Here is a 25,720-nt window from a genome sequence, read left to right as displayed (position 1 = left end):
ATACCAGTGCACTTTCAATTTTTGAAATCAGCCACTACATAATATAATTCAAATTACTGTCTTGAACTTCCGTCTTCACAGAATCAGTAAGTAGAAGCCTTTCTATAGCTTCTATATATAGAAGCATTTCTGTTCAGTCTATTTACATAAGAAAATGTTATTTTCACTGCTCTGTTTGAGGCAGGAATAGACATAATAAGTTATCCAATTAAAAAGAAAGAAAGAAAGAAAGAAAGAAAGAAAGAAAGAAAGAAAGAAAGAAAGAAAGAAAGAAAGAAAGAAAGAAAGAAAGAAAGAAAGAAAGAAAGAAAGGAAGGAAGGAAGGAAGGAAGGAAGGAAGGAAGGAAGGAAGGAAGGAAGGAAGGAAGGAAGGAAGGAAGGAAGGAAGGAAGGAAGGAAGGAAGGAAGGAAGGAAGGAAGGAAGGAAGGAAGGAAGGAAGGAAGGAAGGAAGGAAGGAAGGAAGGAAGAAAGGAAGAAAGGAAGAAAGAAAGGAGAATGAACTGTGATTAATAGGCCACTTCTTTGTTCATGAACCCTGGAGCAAGCTCACATATATTTTCTGTTGAGACCCTACTCACTACTCAGTTTCGCATATAAGATGTATGAGAGCCGTGATAATTTCTTCTGCTTTATCACGGTTATCTTCATGTGGGTTATGTCTACAGTAGGAAAAAAAAAAAAAAAAAGGATCAGTACATTATTTTAACTTAAATATTTTGAATGCATTATAGGGCCTGTAAGCACAGATCATAAAAATTTAAAGATATGTCTGTGAAAGCTTCTACCATTTTGAGGAGAAAACAGAAATTACAAAGAAAGTGGAAGCGGTAGTTAATTACTGGCATTTCTCTGCCACCTTCATAGTCTCCTCTGAATAACTTTGACAGCGGGCCTGGGCATCTAATGCACAGAGTAACTGCTAACACCTGAAAGTGTCTTGCTGTACTCATTCTCGGGTGCAGAGTAGGACCATCCTTCCACATGTCCATGTTTCTGAGGCTGACAAAAGTCTTTTGACAGACTGGAAAAGGTGAGTGAAATTTTTGTTAGCATTGTGATTTGATCTTCAATTACAGCACTCGTGGCTGCGGTTTCCAGTAGGTGTGCTGGGCAATTCTCATTTTCCTTTAACTTGTAGACAGAGTGATGTTTGTGAAAGTTAATGTTATTGATACCACAAGCAAATGGTGGTATATTGGTAAAGTAGAAATAATTTGTTTTTAATACAAGTTTTCCTTTTTATTTTTTTCTTTCCAGGTTTTCTTAGTGCAGCTTAATTGCTTCCTCAAAAATAACCAAGTACTAAGGATTATTTCTCCTTCAAATTCAAAACAGCAAACAGCTGCTTGAAATGTCTTTTCTTCTACTACCATACTTTGCTAGAACAACGGTTACAGAGAAAAATGCCTCTTTCAACTGAGTCTTTAACTGTTTTCTAATTTGAAATAGAAAACAAATGTAAAGTATCTGAAATGTTAGCAAATTTTGGAGAACCAGATCTCCAGTATCTGAATACAGAATTCTGTATTCATTACTATAATATTTTGGTAATGTTGCAGTTTCATCTGCAGCTGCCACAAAAAGACATAAGAATTGAAAAACTGAAGAATCATAGAAGGCATGCTTCGTAGAAGGCATGCTATTTTATTTTAAGATATAAAGATTTTTTTATCCATTGTGCTGTTTTGTATCAGACAATTTTCTGTGAGCAGCTGAGAACACGTAATTCTCTGTAATGTACATTTAGCAATATATGTAGCAAACTTACCTATACATTGATGAATATAATGTAAAGTTTTCTTATCAGCATCATTATCTCCTTACTTGAATTGTGAGATTGCACAAGGTCTTCTCTGGTAACTGAATCTGTAGTGGAGAATGTTTCAGGTATGAAGCATAAACTAGGAATATTTCACCATCTCTTTATGTGTTTTGTAATTAGTTTATATAAATATGGGGATGGGATCCATTTGAGCAAATATTTGTTTATGATATTTGAGCTGATTTCCTAGAATATCTTTAGATTTCATTATTTCTCCTGGAGAAATGCTTTATTGTGTGATTTCCCACAGCCTTATGCGGTGCGCTTTTTCTGATGTTTTCAAGGGATTTAAGCATTATTGTTCTAGATTCCTAATAGTTTTCTTGTGGCTGGAATCCTTCTATGAATTCAGGATTAATAGCATTTGCAATGCTTAGTGTTGATTAGTTTGAATCAATCTTTTATTTATTTGTTTGATGAATAATGAAAGTCTGACACACCATTTTAAGTAACCGTGGGTGGTAATGCTTTGACAACCTAAATGAGATGGTCTACTAAACTAGGTAAAATATATTTAATAAAATTCATGTTAGATATGATCATACTGGTTCTTAGTATGGATGAATGTGCACGTTATCATGTCTATAACCCTCTGACTTCATTAACCTTAACTTACCTAATTGTCAGAATGAAGTTACTGAGTGTAAATTCAATTATTATGTCATGAATTTAGCTTCAAAAGATGATACCACTACCTCCTAAGACACTAAGACCTTTTAGATTTATGATAGATAGCATTAGTACCTAGCTGTTATGCATCAGTATGTACAGTAAGACCTGTGCAATTGAGTATATGATTAGTGCAGCTGTGTTGGGTTAGAAACTTCCTTCTTGCCAAACGCTGTACCCATTATGGACCATATGATGGCAGCATTGTATCAACCTAGAAAAGAGAGAGCTGCGCTCAAAGGGTTTCTGGCTACGAGGATGGAATTCTCACAATTTTCCTTAAAATGAAAAACACCCAAGAAGCAAAAACAGTCGAGAAAGAGCTGCCAAAAATCTGGAAACACAGAAAAGACAAATTTTAGACTGAAATGTTCTATCTAATTCAAAATAACACAGAATTGAAAATATTTGGGATGACATGAATATAGTGTGGACTTATTATAAGAAAAAACAGGTATTTTAATTTAATGAAAAAGATTTTTCATAATGATTATGATAATAAAATGTACGTGGTATATGTGAACTGTGAGCTCAGAATACCAATGTTAAAACATGTCTTTCACTAGCAGGCATTTATTAAGTTACAGGTACTTTTTTCCCACTGCTGAAATAACCAGTAATTAATCACTATTTGGATAGACTTTCAAGTGGAAGCATCTCAAATCTCTAAGGACTTCAGCTTTTCTGAAATCTCCAAGGTGTTTTAAGGAGCAGAATGTACTGTTAACCTTTAGCAGATAGTAGTGAAGCAAGTGATATTTTCTTAAAAAAGAAAAAATCAGGCTCCAATATTGTTTTCTTGTAAGCATTAAAATAAAACAATTCCACTTCATATGCTTAAAATAAACAAGCTGATAAAAGATGTAAAAGAAATCATTTTTCTCTCTAATGAGTTTATCTCTCAGTTCTCTGAGAAGTGCTATCAGATCAGCCCATCGATGCTTATAGTCATGCTGCTCTCCTTTGTAGGAAGGGCAATGTAAAATCAATCCTTGAGCTTGCTAGAGAAAAAGGAATGATTGAAAGACAGAGTTTGTCGCACTATACCTCCACATAAGCAAAATTTACATGCGTAACCCCCCTCCTGCTTGGTGACTGACCCACAGCTGTTTGCAGGAAGGGGATTCCTTGGTATGAGCTTCACAGAGAGCGCTTGCTTAAGATTTTAAGTACACGGAAGTGTTGTAGTGCTGCACTGAACAGGGCTCTATAAAAAGTGACCCAGAAATATTCAACACTTAAAGCGAACTCTCTACTCTGAAAAATGACATGTTTTGGAATTACAGAAATGTGTATTTTCTGAGAAAATGTATAGGATTCATCTGTGAAGAAGAAAGAAGCGCACCATACTATCCTTGCATCACAAGTGTTTCTTTGTTTTTCAATTTAGAGAAACTTCGGCATGGAGATGCTTGTAGGGGAATATGTCTGTATTAGAAATGTTCGTTACCAATTGTGTGATATTTTATACATTCAGTGAAATTAAGAAATAATGGCAGTGGTATTCAACTAAAACTCTGTTCAAAGCTACTAAGACAGATTCTTTCACTTGAAATAGTGTCTTGAGGAGCTATGTGCTTCACTGGAATGTTCACCAGCTGGATGTTTCTTCACAGTGGTCCCATCCCAGAACTGATTTTCATTTTCAAATGGCTGGTCTGAGCTGACAATGTTGGCGTAGGTACCAGATTCATGGATAAGCAGTGACTGCAGAAAAGGGGGTAGGTGTTAAGATTTTTAACAAGGTAAAAAATAGATTACCTTTTAGATTTCTTTTTTCAACTAATCATGTAAGATATCCAATAAATACGAGGGCTGCTCCATAAGTAATGTCTCCTGTTTTATTATGTTTTCTCACAGTGTCAAAGATCTTGATGGTATGGCAGTAGTGGTTGAACCTTTCCACCAGTATTCCATTACATTTTGTACCTGTGTGACAGATGGTTGCAGAGGGGCAGTCTGACAAAATTGCATCTAACATGGATGTATGAAGCAATGGTGCATCAATGAATTCCTCTGTTAGGAAAAATGGCACCCACTGATATTCACTGATGCTTGCTGAAGGTTTCTGGAGACCAAAGAGGATGTGAGCACAATGAGGCAGTGGGTGGCGCATTTCAGCAGTGGCAACAGTGACAGTGGGTCACCTCCACTGGTGCAGATTTTTACAAATGCGGCATGCAGGCTCTTGTTCATGGCTGACAAAATTGCATGGCTAATGGTGTGACTATATTGAAAAACAGTGTTGTTTTTTTTTTTTGTTTTGTTTTGTTTTTTTCAGAGAATGTGCTGTATCAAATACTGCTACTGTGCTCTTTGTATTAGCTGTCATCTTCAAGGAAAGAAATAGGAGGCATATTTTGGAGTGACTTACATACATTTTAAATCGTGAATAGTCCTGAACAGCTTACCAGTTACATTAGTATTCCTCATGCTAAAGACCAGGGAAATCAGATTATTGGCTAGAACCTAGCAACACAATCAAGAAGTGACTGAGTTTGAGTTTGCTATGACAAGATCTGTCTGTCTAGAAAGGTATAAGCTCACTGTGTGCAAACTTTTTGTTTTAGTATTTACCTATGGGGGCATGGATTAATTAATACTATTTGAAATCCTTTGAAAGATCACCTCACCCCATGAAGAAAATCCATTGAATTATTACTATTGAAAACTGAACGATAGCTGTAATTTTCCACAAAATAATTTCAAACTTAAAACAGCGTGGAAAGGATTTGTACATCAAAATGCTAAATACCTTGTCTAATAGCCATTACAATATTAATTACTGTTGATGTTGTGATTGAAAAATGTGGGTGATAGATATTAGGTGACTTGGGAAATGTTTCCAAGGAAATCCGTTATCACAATTAAGAACAATATTCTTTGAATTGTCATTGATAATGATCTGAAAAGTCTGCCTAGAATAATTTACTCTGTAGAGATCATCATTTAATGTGCTTCGGTGTCTTAATCTCACTTTCTTCTTCCAGTATGGTTCCAGAGAGTTTGGCTTTAAAACAGGCTAGAGATCAGCATGTTGTGGTTTCTTTTATTGTTTTTAACATTTATAGAATCAAAACAAACAAAGTGGAATTTGGGTTTGGGCTTTGGGGTGTTTAGGGTGCTACAGCTTTCCAGCTGGAAATGGTTAGAATGTGGTTTTTTTTGTGAATATGCTGCATGTTAAGGTGCTTTTGCTATCAGTGTTTCATATCTATCTTTCAAGATCTGACCCAAGATGCCATAAGGAACCACAAAATTGCTGGAGTCAGCTACAGCCAGATGAAATATGAATGGGTCACAAAATAATAATGATAATAAAAAATTGAAATATCAGAACAAGTATGGACTCTGCCAGAAGTTTTCTTACTCAAAGCCTTTGCTTTTTCCTGCTTTTCATGGCCAAAATATAGTGTCTTTTGTCTCTGGCAGGTTGTCTGTACAGCAAAAGATCTGGTGCTATTTTTCCATGTTTCAACAACTTGCACTTTTTGAAATACCAGGTATCCACTGAGATGGATTAGAAATGATAAGGGAATAAATAGGCTGTGTTTTGTCTGACTAGTGGTGTTGGTTTTCTTTTGACACACATTTATATTTTTTTCCTCTAAACAACATTTGTATTGTCCTGGGTGATAACGGCAAAACTTAACCTGCTTTTTGCTGTCAGTTCAGAAATTGCTTTTTATTTCTGTTTTTTAAACTGAGAGAATTAGTGAGTATTAGAAAACGAGTGGGCTCGCCAGCAACTTTCATCTCCCTGTCTAATTGTGTATGCTTTTTCTATCCTTAAATGCCTATTTCTGTCCTGGCTGACAGTAGGTTTTGGAACAGGCTTCTGTTATGACTGGTTGTTGCCAAACCAGAAAACACAATTTTCTTTTCCAACTTTTATTCCCAGTATAACATAAGGTAATTGAAATCGAAGTCTCATGTCCCTAATTTTCCAAGGGAAAGCCACACTGAAATATTTGTTGTTTGTTGACATGTTCTGACTGTGTTGAGTCACTGCAGCAAACTGTGAATGATGATGTGTGAAATGAAAAGTCCCTGCTCAGTGCACAGCAAGAATAGCACTATGAAATTCTTGCCCTGCTGTACTGTTGGATATGTGCTTTTGTCTATGCTATATTATGCCCAGATATGCATGAGCATCTTTTAAAGCATAGTCAGATTTTTACCTGCATGTCAGGGTTTTACTTGCTTAGCAAGTTTGTGAAAATTCTTCATCCAAAACTTTACTCTGAAAAACTTTCAGAATGTTCACTTAAGGTAAATTAAAAAAAGGGAAGGGAAGGGAAGGGAAGGGAAGGGAAGGGAAGGGAAGGGAAGGGAAGGGAAGGGAAGGGAAGGGAAGGGAAGGGAAGGGAAGGGAATAGAAATCCCAACACCAAGCACTCAAACGTCATCAAACCCACCATCATCATAAAAAAAAAAACAAAATTCTTCCTAATGGTTTTCCATCTCTTATTCATTTCCCATCTACATTTGCCCATTTTCTTGTCAGTTGTTAAGTAGTTGAGTCTTTAGAGGATATCCCTCTTAAAACAACAATAGAATCCTTCATATTCTCTGGTAATAATTTTATTTAATCTAGACTCAATTTTAAGATAACGTAAGGTATTTGGAACATGCAGTTTTTAATTGTTTTGGTTCCTTTCAACAAATTTTTGTGTCTTTTGAATTAGAAATTATATTATCAGAAGGTGATTGTTATGAAGAAGAAAACATAATAAAACAAAGTGTAAGTCTAAATCCTCACACACACATGAGCCAATGTATCTTCTCTACCTGTATCAAATCTTACTAAAATATAGTTCTTCACTTGCATAGTCCTCTGGTCAAATGCTGTCCATATCTGACTACATCTTTGAAAACTTCCGGTATGTCGTTTTCTTGTTTTAAGTTATTGCAGGTTACAATGTAACTCTTTTTTTAAATAAAATGAAAAAAAAATATTAATAATGTGACTGCTTAAATTTGGTAAGTTACTAACTACAGGAATCCGAAATTTTGAAGTATCTTCGTCAGATATTATAAATTAGCCTTCATCACCTCATTGAAGTTTCACGGGCTTTACATGGTGATAATTTTCTCTTAACTTCCACTATCCTTCTTTATGGAAATCTGAAAAATTCTGATTCTTGTCGAAATGTCTTGCCGAGCATCTTCTCTCACTTGATCTGTTGCCTAAGCTACCTGAAATAGCTGGGAAGAATAAGTCTTGAAAGAGTTTTCTTTTGCCAGCAATATAGAAATAATTAGTTTATCTGCATTTTCTGCAAGGAAAAGCAAAGAACTGTTTCCAGTTCTGAATGTCTGAATGCCAGTGACTTACTATACACAGTGCTCTAATTCTGCTGCTCTGGGATTGCGGGCTGCACAGAAGTGTCAGTTTGTTGTTTTTTTGTTTTTTGTTTTTGTTTTTTTTTTTTCCAAAAAACTGAGCTATTATTTTTAAAATAATTTGTAATTAGCTCTACTTTTCATGTTATAAGACTTTTAAAATAAACCTTATTATCTATTTTGAACCAGAATGCATTCATGGAATCCTTTGTCCTAGGTTATTTCTTATTTGAGCCATAAAGTATTAAAAAATTAATCTGTAAATAACATTTGTAAATTGAGGGTAGCCTGGAGGAACCCACTGTATGCTAAGGAGAAGAAAGATATCTGGAGGCTTCTGACATGACAAAGCTGATAGAATGATTTATTTTTTTTCCCAAAGTTAGCTAGTTTGACTTATGTATTCATTGAATTTTTATTATTTGTTCATTACTGTTATATTTAAATCTCTTTTGTGTGCAAATGAGAAAGCCCAGCACTTCTAGTATTCAATTTTCACTCTTATACATAAGAAAGAATTCTGAAATTCAGAATGAAAAATTCTGAATTTTTCACTGAATGGTAAAAATACTCTGTTATTATAATTTTGTACAGACAAATAGAATGAATTAAAAACATTGATTATGCAAATTAAAGATTATAGTAATTTGCAGGTAGTATTTTCATCTCAGAATGATTAATCCCAGTGTGTTCCAACCATGTGCACCTTTATGAACGTTTCTTGATAAATTTTAAGCTATTGTGAATTGAAAAATTAATTGTAATTGAATATTATTTTGAACAGTGTGCAGTGGGATTGCTGTATTCTAATCAATACTGAGAAGGCTCTCCATCAGGTTCCCTAGAGTACTTGTAGTATAACTAATAAAATTAAATATTGATGTCAAATGTCTTTTATGATGTGCATGGAATTTTACTCTTCAACAGCATTTTCTTTGGAAAAAAAATGAATCTGTGATGATTCCTTGCTAAATGCAGACATGTAGACTGCAAGATACAGGCAAATCTGTGATTCCACTCCCTTTAAGCTGTATATTATGAAATAGAGAGACAGAGTATATTTTACTGAATTCAGCACTTAATTCATCTGAAGAATATGATGGTATGGTAGAAAGATTTGAATGTGTGTTCAGTTCAGTGCTTGTTTAGTACTCTGTAAACTGTTGCTTACCTGCTCTTTTACTTCACCATTAAAAATTCCACTATTTTCACTGCAAATTCCATACTGTAAATAAGTCAGATTGTTGTATGCCTTAAAATCAACCCCACTGCAGCAAATTTTGGGACTCATCTGGATGTTGACAATAGAATAATAGTTTTTGCTCCTGTTTTCTTGTGTAACCATTCCTGTGACAGATGGTTGCCCTCTTTCCAGTGTACCTGCAGTTAGAAGGACACAACAGATAACTATTGCCAAAAGCTGACATTGTGAGTTGATTAATCAAAAATACATTGATTTATAGTTTTTATGACTCTTTGGAAATGCACTAAAAGCATTGTATGATCCCTTGTGTAACTGATTTATGAAGTCTTTCATTCAATATGATGTATTAGCTACACACTATTGATAGCTCCTAGCATAAAGCAGTATGTACCTGTGCATTCATTCAATATAGCAAACTGCATATCCACTAAGTGCAAAAAGGGGTGGAGAAGCCAGAAACTAATTTATATAGAGGGAAGTAAATATTTATATTTTAGTATTTTTTGCTTAGAATGTTTATTTATAAAGTCACTGAGATAAAAGATATTTGTCCTGCACTGTAACTGAAATATCATGGGTTCATACATGGTGCTATATTTTGTGTTTATCTTAGTGTAGAAAATAATATTTTAATTGAATAGTACTAAAATGTCCAATCAACTGGAAAATATTTATAAAAGTTGTATGCTAATAACAATGGCTTAAAATGCTATTAAGCTGTGTCTTAGCTGTGCAGTGAACGTCTATGGAAATGGTTTAGTATTCTCAAAGCTCACTATAAAGTCCTTTCACCCAGAAATTTTCAGAAATTAATTAAAGCATCAGCTGTTACTATCAAAGAAAAAGCATACGCCTTTATTTCTGTAACTTCTGAAGCGTAACGATAAAGTAGGAACCTAACACTAGTAGTTAAGCTATGTAGGAAATTATGAAACAAACCAATACCCTGAAGTTTTTATCAGAGAATAACAGAACACTCCACAAAGGAATAACAGAGTATTACAGTTCATTTATCAGATCCTATATTGGATCCTCTGTCCCAGTTCATTCTTTTATTTATTATTAGTAGTAGTATTTAAATTTTTGAGCAGGACTTTTTCAATTTCTAACTGTTCACTCTTTTAGAACTATGAAAATGTCTGGTGGCTCAACTTGTAGCTTACATCCACTTTCATAGCAGTGAACAAGGTAACTTCCATTTCTTAATGACAATTCTTCTCAATAACGTATTTTGGTTACCTACACAGAAAACTCTCACTAACGGCAAAATTAAAAACACATATTAAGACAGGACAGCAATCTCTGCTCAATCTCAGAGATTCTTCTAATATTGCCTTTTAGTTTGAAATTATACTAATTTAAAACCTTTCACTTGTGGCAGAATGACTTTTGGTTTAATGATCTTGCTGCAGTTGGTACAGACCAGATTTTTCTTTCTGAAAGCCAGGCCCCATTGGTTCTTTTTCATTGGCCTTTGTATGAGTACAAGAATATTCTACTAAAGGATCCAACTAAAGTTTTTGCAGAATTTTTGAAGTTGAAATCCCTATTTCTTGGAAGTCATGTACACTGGCTGACAAAAACCAATCCTGCTATATACTCAGGAACAATCTTACTACAATGCCAGGTTTTCAGAAGTCTTTCCAGTAATGTCAAATTCAGAGAAATGAAAAACATTCCTTTAAAAAAAGCCATGAGTATTTTAGGAAAAATTTTCAGATTGCTTGAAAAGCTAAGACTCTATATCCCTTCTTGTTGATACATCTCTTACTTATTTGAACAGCAGATAGGCTCTGGTGGTAGGCTTGCTGAAAAGAGTTGGATAAGCACAGAGCACTATCTGTCCCATTGTTGGTATAATGGCATGAACAAATTATTGGAATCTCAATGGATTTTTCTGAGGAAGAGAATGACAAAACCATAGAACTGCAGTTCCATGGGGAAGAACATTATATAAAATGCATCTTTTAAATTCTACTTTCCCTCTTCTGAGAAAGACAACCGAGAATCAAATACCTACATGTTATTTTCAGGCTTCTTGTGCACATTTTAGAGACTGGGCAGTCAGAAAAGAAATGAACATTGCTTCCTGACTATTGTCTTTCCTTGTTGCTACATATCACCATTTTTATTTTTGTTCTGAAAGTCATTGCTGATATTTGGACTGAAAGACAAATACTGTATTAAAAAAAAAAAAAAGCTTTTTTTTAATTTTAAATTTTTGTATGATTATCCTTAGCTACAGAGAAATGCATTAATATATCCATGTTTTGGGGTTCTTGTGCTTTATTTAATCAGGAATTTTGCTCAAAATATTGTCTTCTTAGTGTAAATATGTATGAAAAATAGTCCTTTTGGTATATCTTTGACACCATAATTCTCAGTGTTAGACAGATAACAGGCTGAGTTGACATTTTTCAACATTCTGTTAAGGAAAACTGGGAGTACAGTAGATTAAAATGCACTGTAAATGAAAGCTTTTGGGGCTATAATAATATTAAATTATTTTAGTAATTTGAGAAAATCTGCTTTCTGCAAATTTAAATTTTTCAGTAATTTATAATTGGACAAATTCTCATAGTTCCTATGTAAAACCCCTCCAGATGTCTAGAATGTAGGGTTTTTTAATACGAAGACCAGAATGTGATCACTGCCACTTCTAAAGAGGAGCACTCTGCAAAACTGGTTAACTGTGGAAGTTCCTGAGAATGCTGTGAGCTTCATGAATTTTACTGTCTTCTGAGATTATTGGAACATCTTTTCCAATTGTGGCTACAAAGCTCATAAACTTCCATTCATTCACAATAGCTGCCACCTCCAGACTGCTGTCTGATGAGACGGCACAATCCCTTGTTAGCTTTGTACTTGGAAATAACCTGCCCCTTGTAAAGGCCTTGAATTATTTTCAGCTGCCTCAATGCAGGAAAATCTAAGTAAGTAGAAGAGAAACTAGTTTTGTTGTTGTTGTTGTTGTTTTAAAGAGAGATAATAAAAAGAGATAATAGGAAGCAGAAGACAGCACAAAAAGCAAGGAGGAATGGAGGAATCATCAGATTGTGACAAGGTTTAGAGAAAATATTGGTGATGTGTATGAAGATATAAAAAGCATAATAAAATTAAGCACTGAAGGGAGACGTGAAGGGAGAGATAGAAAAGGAGTAGAACAGGATATGAAGAGACAGGAGAGGTTAAGGTTTTGTGGAAAGAGACGAGAAGTGCAAATAAAGATGTTTAAGAGAGTAAATATGTGGTATATATGACTAGAGATTTACTGGGGTACGGAGCCAGAAGACAGGATACGGAGTGGCAAAAGATAACCAAGGAGACTGAAAAGGTATGAGATGATGCTGAGGGAGAATGTGCTATTAGATAGCTAGTATAGTCATTTGCAGTGTATGTATTTTCCTATTATCATCAGTCTGTGTTATTAATTGAAAGGGAGAAGGAAAGTGTAATAGCAAAAATGGGAGACAGGATTACAACTGGAGTCTGGGAAGAGGAGAAGAAGAAGAAAGAAAATGTTGGAGAACAGAAATTGAGGAGAAGGTGACAGAGCGAGAAGAATGATGATAAAGGACAGAATCCAAGGAGTGGGAGAGAAAGAAAGGGAAGAGGGTAACTTTTAGGAGCAGTAATGAGGCCCACTTCATGCGTACAAGTGTCAGCTTTAGCTCTCACCCTGAAATGCAAACACCTTGCAGATTACACATCACTGCATATTATTGCTAAAGTGCATTTTATTTGTAAGAATTTAAAAGCAAATCTCATTAAAAGCTGTGAGACTTTTAAAAACATTTTTTTAATTTTTTTTTTTTAAATACATGGTATTAGATTCCACATTGGAAAGTCATCTTCATAGGATCAAACAGTAAACAAAACAGAGAAAAAGTGTACATGGTGTTTCACAAGGATGGAGCTATGAAAAATTGTAGAAGATAATATTTAAGATTTGGCTGTAGGTTTTGATGATGTACGTAGGTTGCTCCAAAATTAGTGCCTTTTATTTATTTCAGTGGGGGAAAAAAAAAACAGCCAAAAAATAAATAAATAAAAAGAGCACAACAACACTATTTGATAGCGCAAATTCTCAGCTACAAAGCACTGTTTTTTGACATATTTGCTTCCATTAGCAATGCATTTTCACTAGTGATGAACAAAAGCCTGCATGTTATGCTGATAAAAATCTGCACTAGCAGAGGTGGCCCGCTGTTTCATGGCTGCTATGACAGTATTATTACTAAGAAAACACTGCTCATGCATTCATTTTTTATTCGCCCGAGCAGATGGAAGTCAGAAGGCACCAAACTTGGACTATAAAATGAGTGTAGTAGGACAGACCAACCAAGATTGGCAAGGTACTCCATGGTCTTTGTACTGGTATGGAGCCTGGTATTACCATGTTGCAAGAGAAAGATTGTCTTCTTCTCTGGCCTAACTCTGGAAGTTTGAGCCGTCAGCTTAGTCAGTGTTGTGATGAAGCAATAAGAGTTGATGGCTTGTTCAGGTTTCAGGAAATCCACAAGAATCCGGGTTGGATGTTAGGAAAAAATTCACTGAGAGAGTGAATTTTGGAAACTGGAATGGCCTGCCCAGGGAGGTGGTGGAGTCACAGTCCCTGGAGGTGTTCAAGAAATGTTTAGATGTACTGAGGGACATGGTTCAGTGGGAAATAGTGGTGATAGGTGGACGGTTGGACTGGATGATCTTAGAGGTTTTTTCCAACCCTGGTGATTCTATGATTCTATGAATGTCAATGGTTGCAGGTTTATTTGCATGAAGAAATTCAATGACACACTGTTGCTTCATACACAATTCTATGTCAAGCACCATTTTGTCAGACTTCTTCCCTGCCATCATCTGTGGCACGGCAACAACGTGAAATGAAATATTAGCAGAAAGGTTGAACCTCTACTGCCATACTACAGATATCCGCCTCTGACATTGTGGGCCAACATAATAAAATAGGAAACATTACTTTCAGAGCAGGCTTCATAATTTACATGATCACTGTATGAAGAGGAAGTGATTTTTTCCTCCAGTTTTAGATTTACAAGTGGTGACACTTTAAAGGTCTAAGCTGTGCTCTGGAAACACTATTCTGAGAGCTGTGCACAAACTGATCTAGAGACAGTTATTGTATGTACATATCCTTACCTTGCGTACACTATGATGGAGCTGTATGAATTACAGAGCACTGCAATGGCATAAAATATCTCTGGTCTGAAGGTCTGGAGTAAAGAAAAATAGGAGATGATTGTGTTTCACATATACTGCTGCTTGGAAAGCTAACTGTTCATAGTGTGTTCGTTTTTCCTTCACAGCTAGCAGTTCCCTTTGTTCAAATAAGCCCGGAAATGCTTGTAATAAGGCACAAACACCCTCCAAGGGCTTACTGGAGGATACTCAGTAAATCTTTCAGTCAAGCTTCAGCAACAACACCACAAAAGCTACTAGCAGGTTTCTCTTAAGCAGGGAGAAAGATAAGTTTTGATACAGCACTTAAAAAAAAAAAATCTGAGTGAATAAAGTAGTCTTGAGAGAAAGTTCCTAGTTATGGATTACCTATAAAAAGAATAAAAGAGATGAACATTGAAGGTTTTTCATGGCTGTAAACAAATAATTTGTGAGCTCACTGCGCTCAGACCACAAATAGAAGCAGGAATTAGAAGTGCCCCTAGCTGACCAGCATATACATATATCATTGGTCTGGTGTAATGAAGATTACCTGATAAAGATCACAATATGACAGTTTTCCTTTTGCATTGGCTGCTGAACAGCCAGAAACTGTTTTCTGCGGCCAGCCAACTATTGATCCAACTCCCTCCTGTCAGTGATGCAGTTAATGGGAATTCCACAGGCAAATAAAAGCTACATTTTGTCTTCATTTTCATCTGAAATATGAGCTGGTCCTTTGTACTCTAGACAGTCATTTATTACTCATTTTCCTTTATTGATGTTTATGAGCTGAAGCATAAAATGATTCTCAAATGTAGTTTAATTGAGGCAGCAGTTGACACTGTGACCATGATTACTGCTGCACTATCAGCTGCATTAAATCCATGAATCAAGGTTTGCTTTTCATTGGTCTTTGAGGCAGCATACGGTAGAAAGTATCCTTAAAATGCAGCTGTGCTGTAGCTGGAGAAATATGTCGATTTGTCTTCATAGGGACTGAGGGGGGAAAAAGTGCCCAAAGTCCTTAGCAAACAGCAACAGAGCAGTAAAGTGTTTCTTATTACTTTACATTCAAAGGCTCTTTTTTTTCCCCTCCAGTGTCTTAGAAGTTATTTGTAAAACAGTCTTTCTCATATGCTCTTTAATATTTTTCTCACTGAATTATTAGCAACAAAATGAATAGAAGGAAGAGCTGCCATACACAGCAAGAGGGGAAGCCAAGGCACTCAATTCATTTGTAAAATGGTAAGGACAATCAATACTGCGGGGAAGTATTTTTTATATGCAGTTATTAACTCATAAGCTACAGTATATCTCATCTCATTTCAACAACAGCTGAGGTCTCCATTTCCCCCTGGAGACCCCTGCAGGTCCCATTATGAGAATCATAAATAATATGTGCTAATGAGATATGAATTGATTATGTTGGAAAAGCTGACATTTTCATCCATCATTCTAAATGATGTTTAACAATGGATTACCAGCCAGTAATTCCTCTGATATGAGATTAAATAAAATAGCAGGCTGTTTCAGCAGGCTAGCTCAAGGAGATGGCAATAAATCTGCTCAATTACTGTATTACCAATCCGTTTTTCACTGCTAAGGATATTATTATTTCATTTAGACTTGTTCATGCATCATAGATTATTTTATTTCAGTCAGTCAATGGGAGAAACTGCAGTATTTTATTCACTGAGCTGCAAAGAACTGGGCTTTGATAGAGAACAGTATATGCAGCTCAGTAGGCCCCAAGCAGATAGAGGAAATGCTACCAAGCTCCTATCAGATCAAAAATACATTGCCAAATCCACATTTCAGAAACTAGCATTTTATTTTCAACCTAATTTACTTTACTTATCTGAAAAGTCTCAACTGAAGGATACTGCCTAAAAAGCTGATCAATCGAAACAAAATTATTGGATCCTTTAAGATGATTTGTACTTCACCTCAGTCTGTAGTATATTGAGAATTAGATCATTCAGGCTATCCTTTGGCCTGGCAAATTAGATTGCAAATAAATGTAATACAAATGGTCCCCTTTCTTCCCTACCTCATGCTTAGGAGGGAGAAGGAAAAAAAAAAAAACAATAAAAAAAAAACACACTAAGTTTATTAACAACACCTACCACAGAAAGTTATTTTCTTTGCCAATCTGACCTTACAGTCCAGATAAACATTTCTTTGAAAGAACATCAAATACTTTGCACTTCATTCAAAACCTATGTTCTCACCAGAATCTTTGGTAACTACTGCCCAAATAAGACTCCTGAATTTGGCAGATCTGTTAGAGATGGATGAGTTTTACTTACCTATCCCAGTCTGCAAACCAGTATAGCAGATCGTCTAGGGCAAGTGCATCTCTTGCATAGCATGAATGATCACTGTTACATCTAATTTTCTGTGAAAGAAACAAAGATGAGAAAACGGCTCTTCCGCTCTCCAAATAGAAGTAGGGTTATAGACATGCAATGGCAAGTTTTAAACCATTCCCTGCAGAGGAGAACCTCTGGTATCTGAAAACTACTTCCCAATTTGCACTCTACCTGTCTGCCCTCTGCTGATGGGCATATCCAAAACAAAGATATTAATAGGAGAGAACTTTTCTCAAAAGCAAAAGCACAAGATCATTTACAATGGAGCTATGAAAACTATTCCCTGAAGAGCAGATGAAAGAGGAGAAACACATGGAACAGAGATTCTTTTTTCTCTGTTTTTATCACTCAGCTGAGAATCAAGAGCTGCTAAGGTTCAGTGAGAAATATAGTCCATGAAAGTGTTTCCTTCACTGCTTGTTCTTGTTTCTCAGTGCATCAGAAAAAAGGTATATCATAGACTGAGGCAAGGGCATATTGCAGAATACTATACCAGTGGAAGCATTCTTTTAAGAATAAATATAGTGTTGGGCATTTAGAATCATAGAACAACTTGGGTAGGAAGGGACCTTGATAATCATCTAGTTCCAATCCCTCTGCCATGGGCAGCGTTACCAGCCTAGTAAAACCCATCTCTCAGTGAAAAATTTCCTGTGACATTTAACTTAAATCTCCCCTCTTTTACTTTAAAACCATTGCCTCTTATTCTGTCACTACCAGACTATGTAAATGGTTGATCCCACTCCTGTTTGTAAGCTCCCCTGAAGTACTGAAAGACCACCATGAAGTCTTCCTGGAGCCTTCTCCAGGCTGAATGATCATAGAATTATAGAATCCCAGAATGGCTTGGGTTGGAAGGGACCTCAAGGGTCATCAAGTTCCAACCCCCCTGCCACAGGCAGGGTCACCAACCTCCAGATCTGGTACTAGACCAGGTTGCCTAGGGCTCCACCCAACCTGATCTTGAACTCCTCCAGGGGAAGAGCATCCATAGCCTCTCTGGGCAGCCTATTCCAGCACCTCACCACTCCCTCTGTGAAGAATTTCCCCCTGATGTCTAATCTAAACCTTCCCTCCTAGAGCTTAAAACCATTCCCCCTTGTCCTGTCACGATCTACCTGAGTAAAAAGTTGATTCCCCTCCTTTGTATAATGCCCTTTTAAATACTGGAAGGCTGCAATGAGGTCCCATTGCGATGAGGTTTGTCATCAGCAAACCTGCTGAGGGTACACTCAATCCCATCATCTGCATCATTGATAACGATGTTGAAAAGCACAGGTCCCAAGACAGCCTTGAGGGGAACCCTGCTTGTCAATGGCCTACACGTGGACATAGTGCCATTCACCACAACCCTCTGTCTATGGCCTTCCAATCAATTCCTTATCCACAAAAAGTCCACCCCTCAAATCCATACCTCTCCAGTTTAGAGATAATGATGTGGTGGGGGACCATTTCAAAGGCCTTGCAGAAGTCCATGTAGATGACATCAGTTGCCTTCCCTTTGTCCACTGATGTCATCACTCCATCACAGAAGACCATCAGATTGGTCAGGCACGACCTTGCCAAAGCCATGCTGGCTGTCTTGGATCACCTGCTCATCCCTCATGTGTCTTAACATGTCTTCTAGGAGGATCTGTTCCATGACCTTCCCAGGCACAGAGGTGAAGCTCACCTGCCTGCAGTTTCCCAGGTCTTCCTTCCTCCCTTTTTTTTGTAAATGGAAGTGATGTTTCCTTTTTTCCAGTCCCTAAAGACTTTGTCCAACAGCCATGATTTTTCAAATATGATGGAGAGTGGCTCAGCAATCACATCAGCCAGCTCCTTTATGACTGGGATGCTTGTCATCCGGCCCCATAGACTTGTATACATTCAGTCTTATGAGGTGGTCTTGGACTTGCTCTTCCCTCACAGCAGGGGGGCATTTACTCCCCCTGTTCCCACATAGAGGCTCAGGGATGAGAGCCTCAGAGATGTGAGAAATATAATAATCCTGGCTGCCAGTGAAGACAGAGGCAAAAACCTCATTTAGTACCTCAGGCTTCTCCGTATCTTTTGTAGCCAGTTCTCCTTTCTCATTTACCAAAAGAGGTATGCTTTCTTTGGCCTGCCTCTTCGGGACAATGGACCTACAGAATCTGCTCTTCTTGTTTTTAACATCCCTCACCAAGTTCAGTTCCATCTGTGCATTGGCTTTCCTAATCCCCTCTCTGCAAGTCCAGACAGCACCCCTGTATTTTCCCCAGGTGACGCTCTAGTTTGCATAGCCAGTACAATCCCTTCTTTTCCCTCAGTCTGACCAGCAGGTCCTTGCCTAGCCATGACAGTTTCCTGCTTCCCCTGGCTGCTTGCTTATTCTGATCCCACCCTTTCCTCATAGATAGGTGTTTCAGCTCTCTGATCATTTTCATGGCTTCTTCAGGGCCTGCTTCTGCTCCAGCAACTCCATGTCTTTCTTGTGCCTGGGGTCCCAGATTTGGTTGCAGGGCTCCAGATGGGGCTTTACGAGGGCAAAGTAGACAGGGAAAATCACCTCTCTTGCCTTGCTGGCCACCCCTCTTTTGATGCAGCCCAGGATACTGTTTGTCTTCCTGGGTTGCAAGTAAAAGAAGAAGTAAGGAAGGAAATATGGGAGTCAGTGTGGAAAGATATTGGAAAAAAAATAAGAATAGTTAGTCAAAAAGGCAAAGAAAGTGGTATGAATTATTTGGAAAGGAGAGGAACAAAGCTGACACAGTGGCATAATGACATAGTTGTTTAACACTGCCCTTTCAAATGGGTATAGTAGGATGGGAGAACAGACAGAGAAAACAGAGATGATGGAAGATACGGAAACACTTATATGCAAAGAATACTGAAGCGGATGAAACTCTTCAGCTTGGAAAAGAGTTGTTGGGATAAAAAATATTAAAGATCTAGTATAATTACATTGTTTTTTTTTTTATTTTAAATTTCTCAGAAAATGGGAGAACTCAAATGGTAAAGCAGTCAAGTTTCAAAACAAAACAAAAAAATTAATGTAAACCAAAATTAGTGTCCATCATTTATTCATTATTATGTTCTAGAGATCAAAATAAAAATAAGACTAAACCATCCAATAGATAACATGTCTGACTTCTCAAACACAAAGAAATCCATGCAATAGATATTTCTGCAACAGAAAGATGCTTGAATCTTCAAACATAATAGCTTCGTTTTCTCACAAAGATCATGTTAATGAAGTAACAACTACAGCATATGCAAGAGTTTTGTTTTAAAATATTAGCACACTAGATAATAAGGTTTCCTTATTGATACCTGCTTGTATTTTCACAAATACTTACATGAATGATGACTGAAATGCTACACATAACAGAAAAATTAAAGTATAATATTAACCAATTAAATAATTGAAGTTTAAAGTGTGTAACAAGTGAACAGTGTAGCAATATAAGAACATATATAATTTAGCTAGCTGAGTGGTAAAAATAACATGCCTCCAATTCAGTTGGCAAAAGAACTGTTTACATAAGTAATTTTTTTTCCATATTTGCTGTCCTTTTTTTTTTGTTGTTGTTGTTTGTTTGAAGTCAAGGAAATTTCAAACGTAATTACAAATTTTTAGTCTACTAGTTAAAATACCAGTATGTTAATCAGCAATATCAGTAGTGAAAAGTATTTGAAGTGCCATTTTTAATTTTTAGACAATGTCACACTTCCTCTAAAAGTTGTGAATCACTATCATGAAACAATTTTAAAATACAAACTTAATTATAGATCCAGTTTTATTAACTAGTCTTGCTAAACTTGTTGAAAGTAAGCTGGGAAGGAACATGTTATGACACTCCTGAAAGCATTCTCTGCTGTATATGAGGCACAAGGTTAAATGGCTAAAATCTCTAAGCATGGTAGTTCTTCTGCACCATATACTTTCTGAACACAGGATTATATTCCAAGCATGGGTGTTCGTACAAGTACGTACTTAACAGACCTGCAGAGGCAACAACTGCTCTTCTAGCATATACTCCTATTTGCACGCTCACAAATCCTAGACCTAGAGCTTGAATGTGAAATACTGCTTCCTTCTCGTGTTCTTTATCTGAACTTGAACATAACTTTACCACCCTTGCCAGACTGGCCATATGGCCACATTTTTGATACACTGATGCAGGATATGTAGTATATATGCCTATAGTGGTTGTCTAGATGTCTGTAAGAGAAGCAGCATTTTTTGTGATAAGATCATGGGATTAGCAATAGACTTTTGAAAAGCTATTTTTTTGTAGTACAGCTTTGTATTTTAATAGTCAGTGCTAGCATAATGATAGGTTAATGTTAACAGTTACACAGCTTTGAAAACTGACAGATTTTTAACCAGTGGGAAAGACTGATCTCAGTGCTCACAATTTTATTATAATTGACAAAAGTTGACATTATGTCTGCCTATGTGATAACATCATTAACTTATGAAAATGTAGTAAGAAGTGTGATTGAGACTGAAGAACTTATGGGAGTTGTAAATCCACAAAATGTCAAGATGTTTATACTTCAGTCAGTCATATTTCACAAGGCAGTCAATGTCAACCTGAGACTGCAAAATTTCAGGGATTTTCTGTAAAAATTGTGTAACATTTTTAGAAGTGGCTATAGTAATTTCCAATTTTTAGTCATATTCAAGATAAGAATGTTATATTTTCAAATTATGCATTTTGTATTTCAAGCAGAATTTTCTGTATTGTACAAGTAGAATTTTCTTGTGTTGGCTTCATTTTGACGAGGTGCTTTTCACCTGCATAAAAGTAACTGCAAAACAACCAGTTGACATGCATATACTTGTTATTACACTGTTTATCTTTACCGAATCATCTTTTACCTCCTTTCTGATGAAATCTCTGAAATGTCTAACAAACTGAGCAAAAGACCAAAAGTCTTGCTGTGGGGCACTGAGGCAGGCTGTGTCTGAATGGGAAGTCACTGGGATGTTTCCCACGCATCCTGAAATTTCCTAGTTGGGATGAAATGGAGTGACCTGATAGGCACTCTCTTCCCTTCCTCCTTGTCCTCGTCCATTGGAGCCTGCAGGAAAACAAGAAGGAAATTCATCTGGTGTGCTGAGACCCTCCCTGAGACCTTGGAGTTCTTGGAGGAAGCTGTGGCAAGTTTCTCCAGCACTGTAAAGATGAGATGAGAAGAAAAACATCACCCTCAGCAGAGGAAGTGCTGCTAAATGGTCTTTAAGGTCTCTTCCAACTCAGACTATTCTGTGATTCTACAATCTTTGGCACTCACTCACCACTGGGAAGTAATTTCTGCCATTAGATGACTGACTGTGCTTTAAATCTAAACATGCAAGAGTATAAATCTTGCAATTCAGGACTTAATTTTCCATAATGAGATCTACTATAGCATAGGTGGAATTTCAAAAAGGTATAACACTTAATGGTGAATTTTCAGCCATATATCAAAAGCTCCTGTTTCTTTTCACTATCTTTTATTTATAGAATAGATGTCGGTGATATGTTGGTATGCATAAATGTGCATAAATGTATATAAATGCAATGTGCATTTTTGTCTGCCATGGCCAGACAATTTTCTAAGCTAACATATCCAGTTCTGAACAAATTATTCCCTCAATTTTGTGAAACCTGTACTAATACAGGCTGTCAAGTTGCAAATCAGAAAATATACTTATGACACATATATTAGCTTGTCAAGTTGTGAGATTTTAGTTTTAATCATTCAGAGCTGGGCTGGCCAGTGTTTGTGGTGCATCTGAATTCCTGGTTAGCATTTGAATACAGCAATTAGAGTTCAGAATTACAGATGGTATTTGCCTGTGCCTCTAATACTACCAAATTTCAAAACTGCTTTAACATAGTGATGAAAGCATATGTCTGAAAAAGTGCCACAATACCCAATTTATCAGGTAGCTGTTGCTGGATACCAAAAAGCTAGTATGCATATAATTTGACAGTGTAAAACAAACTCATATGACCAAGTTAGTGGAAGTTAAAAACAAATTCCATAATTTCATAGTAGAATAAATGATCCTGGTGACAGTAAACAATACTTTAGAGGACAGAATTATTTGAATATTAAAGTATTTTTTGGCTGCCTTCATGGCAGTTGTATTTATAGAATGCCAAATGCTATTTCATCTTACAGTTTAAACTGTAGATTGAATTACAGATGCTGAGTATCCTCAAGTCATTTAGAAGTCAAATTTTCTCTTGGTCTTAAAAGGGAATCCATTTTCAACAAATTTTCACAGTGATATTCTTAGTTTTCTTCAGCTCTCCCGTACACACAAGGACAGAATATTAATTTTAACAGCCAAAACCCTCAGTGCTGGAATTTACTCAGTACAAATGTGAGCACAAATGTTATGCTTACTAAAATCAAGAAGTCCTTGCTCTTCATATGGGAATTGCAGTCACTGCTAATTTGAGGGTTCAGGAGCAAATCTCAGGTCTTATGCAGACCGTATGAATACTGCTGCTGCTTTTTCTCAGTGTTTCTTCATAGCTGTATAATGCTTATCTTCTCATGGCCTCACACATTCCTTTCAAAAACATTCAGTATCAAGATATTCAACAAGTGAATACAAAATTAGATTGTGTCACATACCCTTTGTAATCTTCTGCCCTTAGCTGCTTTTCTTCTTCATTTTTCCTTTCCTTTCCTTTCCTTTCCTTTCCTTTCCTTTCCTTTCCTTTCCTTTCCTTTCCTTTCCTTTCCTTTCCTTTTCCTTTCCTTTCCTTTCCTTTCCTTTCCTTTCCTTTCCTTTCCTTTCCTTTCCTTTCCTTTCCTTTCCTTTCCTTTCCTTTCCTTTCCTTTCCTTTCCCTTCCCTTTTTTTCCCTTTTTTTTCCCTTTCCTTTCTCTTCCTTTCTCTTCCCTTTTTTTTCCCTTTTTTTTTCCCTTTCCTTTCTCTTCCTTTCTCTTCTTTCCCTTTCTCTTCCTTAATGCTTGAGAAGACCAGATCATCTACACTAACGTGACTTAGCTCGAATTCTAAAATGTTTTTCATTAAACCTCATACTTCTAGTGTCAAAAATTCATTACATTTTGTGATGTGGAAAGGTGTCTTTCTAAAATCTTTCTGAGCCTTATTGTTTTAATATTGAGTTGTGCAAGCATTGCAGTGTCCATTGCACTTTCCACCCTACCTCTATTTGTGCACTCTCCACCTCTACCTCTATTACCTACCTCTAGTTGTGCCCAACTACACAATTCAATGAAATCCTATCTTCCTTTTCTAGTCCTTTTCCCCATCAGCAACAGTTACAAGGGCAGTTGCGTCTCTCACTTTGTTTTGTCATCTCCTCCTAGCGCTATCCCTATGTACAGAATGACCAGCAAGGACTTTGCAGGATCTCCTCCAGCTCTTTTGTGTTCAACAGCTGAGCCAATGATGTTGAGATTCAATGGGCAATGCTTGCAGAAAGTATTTATCACTGAATGAGCATACAAGAAGCACTGAACTTATAAGTAGACAAAGCTGCTAGCATTTTAAAAGTAACAGTTTTAAGCAGCTGTACTTTCTTTCTTACTTTCAGCTGTGCTGGTCCACTAGAGTTGACCTGTTACATAAAGGATTTCTTAACTTTGGATAATGCAGTCCTAATGCAAAAATTGACACAGGGTGGTAAGACCTTTCATTAAGCAAATGGTTTCTGTTGGTGGGGGTCAGACTATCACCTAATTTTCTCTTTTAAATTAGTGAATTATGTGTTTGTTAAATGTCCGTAGTAAATAACCTTAAATTCTTTAGTTACTCTGAGAAAAGATGTTGTGCTTTAGCAGCAGCAGGCACTACTAAGTAGCTAGGCAATCAAGGATATTGCAATCACAAACATAAAGGAATATTACCCGCAACTTAAAGACTATCTTAAAAACAGTATAACCCACAAATATAATCATAATACACAAAATAAAACCCCAAAACATTTACAGTTCAGTGATAATTCTTGGATAGTAGAGCCATCAATACCAGGTTTACAATAAAACACCTGGGAAACACATACAGAGACAAACATATTCAAACAGAAAGAGGGTAATCTGCAAGCATACTGTGTCCTCCAATCTCAATTTGATTTGTAGTATCAGTTGATTTCTTACTTGTTTGGTTTTGCACTGCTGAAAGCTAGTTAAGAAGTGCAGAGCTGCCATATAGGTCACAGACGAGATTTCTTTATGTACTGAACTGTTTTGTAGCTGAAATAGAGTAAAAAAAATGAGAAAAGGTAACATTAAAACTTTCTCCTTATGCTAAGAATTTAATTATTTTTTTAAGAAAAATTTGTTCTATGTAAACTTGATTTAAATTTCAAATGCTTTTCTGAATCATGAAAATACTACCAGACTGAAGGCAAGGGAAATTACTTATTTTGGTTTTCTTTACCTTCTTGTTATTTACCTATTTATTTATTTATTTATTTAATCTAGAAAATTGGGATTTCTCACAACAGAGGAAGATGTAAAACCACAAAATGGTCCATTGTCTTTGGATGAGGTGATGGTAATGGCAAAGATATTGATTTGTTCAAATGTTAACTAAGATCAATCTTTATTATTTGTTTAAGCTGGAACAATAAGTGAGATGACCTATAATCAGCAAATTTTGTCTGCGGGATTTCTTAATATATTCAGGTTTTCAGTCTGATGTATGCAAAACAACTGTACGAGGACCGATTCTTCATCATCCCTTTCTTTTCCAGAACAGAACAGTAGTGTAGGGGTATGACAGCCTACTTGTGTATTTGACACTGCTGTAAACTCATGCCTTAGTCTCACAGCTGTTTCTGTAAACATGTGTGAATAGTCATTCTCCTGTGCCTTTTGCTGAGCAAGCCTTGCTTTTCTTGGAGGCTGGCCAGAGGCTAATGGCAGCTCTGTGTGTGTGCATGTATGCATGCTCCCAGACAGTTTGAGGGCAACAGCTGGTGGTGCAACTTTCATTGGGCATCTATGGAGCTAAAGGCTTTTCCCCTTGCCAGGATAGATTTAATTCAGTGCTTTATGTGGGTATCAGAGACACAGGGTGTTTGGGAGTGTTATCCTAATATTAAAACTAACATTCTGTAGCTTTTGGATCCAGGAAGTTTTACTTGCTTGGAATTCATCTCAAAGTAGGGAAGGGATTAAAAAAATCCAT

The 25,720-nt window shown here is 36.4% G+C and overlaps 1 long non-coding RNA gene across 1 annotated transcript; it reads right to left on the bottom strand.

Moving 5' to 3' along the window:
* Positions 1 to 9,056: 9,056 nt before the first annotated feature.
* LOC121109830 lies at positions 9,057 to 18,065 on the bottom strand. Its single transcript, XR_005857597.2, has 4 exons — positions 18,004 to 18,065; positions 16,527 to 16,615; positions 14,197 to 14,270; positions 9,057 to 9,218 (listed from the first exon to the last, which is right to left on the bottom strand). It is a non-coding gene; the product is annotated as an uncharacterized LOC121109830 (long non-coding RNA).
* Positions 18,066 to 25,720: the final 7,655 nt, after the last annotated feature.

Source organism: Gallus gallus, chromosome 2, assembly GCF_016699485.2.
Source record: "Gallus gallus isolate bGalGal1 chromosome 2, bGalGal1.mat.broiler.GRCg7b, whole genome shotgun sequence".
Taxonomy (NCBI): Eukaryota; Metazoa; Chordata; class Aves; order Galliformes; family Phasianidae; genus Gallus; species Gallus gallus.
The sequence above is the reverse complement of the archived record's forward strand: the minus strand, read 5'-3'. Positions and strand labels throughout refer to the sequence as shown.